This window comes from Antrostomus carolinensis, unplaced genomic scaffold (genome assembly GCF_000700745.2).
Source record: "Antrostomus carolinensis isolate BGI_N321 unplaced genomic scaffold, ASM70074v2 scaffold9885, whole genome shotgun sequence".
Taxonomy (NCBI): Eukaryota; Metazoa; Chordata; class Aves; order Caprimulgiformes; family Caprimulgidae; genus Antrostomus; species Antrostomus carolinensis.
Genome location: NW_010314221.1, coordinates 31,615 through 33,578, shown reverse-complemented (window position 1 = coordinate 33,578; position 1,964 = coordinate 31,615).

Here is a 1,964-nt window from a genome sequence, read left to right as displayed (position 1 = left end):
GTTCCTAGCTGAACTTCTACCTGAATTTTTTATATACTATGTAGCAGCCTTTATAGTAAATAAAATCATGTAAGTTTTATAACTGTGTACTGTCCATGCATAATGATATCCTAAATGGTAATTTCTGTTTAGATCATGTCCAAGATGGGTGGGGACCTTTATCCTTACCCAGTCCCAGGAGTAAGCATGTTCACTGCATTGCCATGTGTAGCTGTGGCTTTCATTAACAAGGTAATGGAGTTCTTCTTGCTACCTGTGGGTAGTTGAAGAGTTGAACTTCCCCTTATTTTATAATTAGGCAAATGACTACAGTAAAGTTCTGTGACAAAATAGAGAGTGGAAAACAGCTCCCCAAAACACAGGCCACAAGGTCCTGTCTCCCATGCTGACTCTGTGTCAGTGATACTGAGGTCCTCTCCAAGGACCTTTTTCTTGTTCCTTGGCAGCTCCTCACAGTTTCACCTGTAATCTGTGGAGTGAGGAGCCATTTGCTGCAACACCGTTGCTGCACTTTACTGCAAATAAATCCTGGGCACACAAAATACAAAACAATTAAGAAGGTATGTTAGGTTGACCCTGGCCACCAACAAAGCACCCACCTAATTGCTCACTCGCTTCCCACACAACCAGGATGGGAGAGAAAAACAGAAGAGCAAAGGTGAGAAAACTCATGGTTTAAGATGAAGACAGTTTAGTAGGTGAAGCAAAACTGAATGTGCAAGCAAAACAAAACAAGGAATTTATTCACCACTTCCCGTAGGCAGGCAGGTGTTCCTGGGAAGCAGCACCTCGGCATGCATAGTGGTTGCTTGGGAAGACAGAGGGGGATTGAGAGATGTGTTTCACTATCTGCTGTCAAGGTGAAATTAAGTTTCTGTATCGGATGGAAGCAGGGCAGGGTGAGAATCAGCAGCAGCCTAGCAAATCCATCTGTAATCTCTCAGCAGCTGGGAGGCCGTAAGGATTCTGCAGCCAGAATAGTTTTGCCATTTGTATTTCCAACAGAGAGATTAACAGCATGCCTCTGAGCTGACAGGGCAAAGGCACAAAAGAAAAGTGGATCTGTGAGGGAGCCCACCTGTCACCTTCTTTTCTGCAGGACATAATGAATTCTACTTTATTGTATGAGACCTGGAAAAGAAGCTTATCATATGAAAAGCCATGAAGCAACACAGATGAAGTCTGGAGGGGAGTCCAGGTGCTGGGGAATGAGAAATTTTAGACAGATAGTAAAGTAGCATGAAAGGTACTGTCATTTAAAAGCCCTAACAATTTAGGGATTTTTTTTCCACACAAAATGTATTATTGATTTCTATCATGTTGTCCTACCATATGGTGCTTCATCCTTCTGTTATGGTTAATAACTGAGAAGAAGTTTCAAAGGTTAGCTCCATGGCATACAGCAACTTAACTGGCCATGTAGTTTATTTCCAGGGGCAGCACTAATCTTGGAGATGAACAGCTTTTGTCATCCATTTCTTTGATGCTGTCTGCCTCACACAGAGGATCTGATCATAGTGTCATTACCAGTAATGATCTTGATAGCTGTACAGTGCTTTCTTATCAAGATGTAGAGACACTGCCCAGTAATTACACTGTAGCACTCTTCTCCTTGCAGTAAACCCACAAAAATCCGAATCTGGAAACAATATAGTATGTCTAAAACACAACAGAAGTCAAAATGAGATGAGGGAAATCCTCACCTCGCCACTGCTAGATGTATTTAGGTGTCAAGGAGATATTACAGCATAGGCCCATCCTCCTTTTATCTATCTCAGTCTATAACCTGCACTGTTATCTGCATCCTCCACATGGCTGTGTTCCCCAAGTAACATGCCCTGGCTGCTTATCTTAAAAACAGCTCTGTCCGTGGATAGGAAAGTGGGGAAAGTTAATCATGACTGAAGGATCTGATTGTGCAGAAGACATCTGTTGTGGGAGAAAGCTGCTGTAAGTGGTGACGG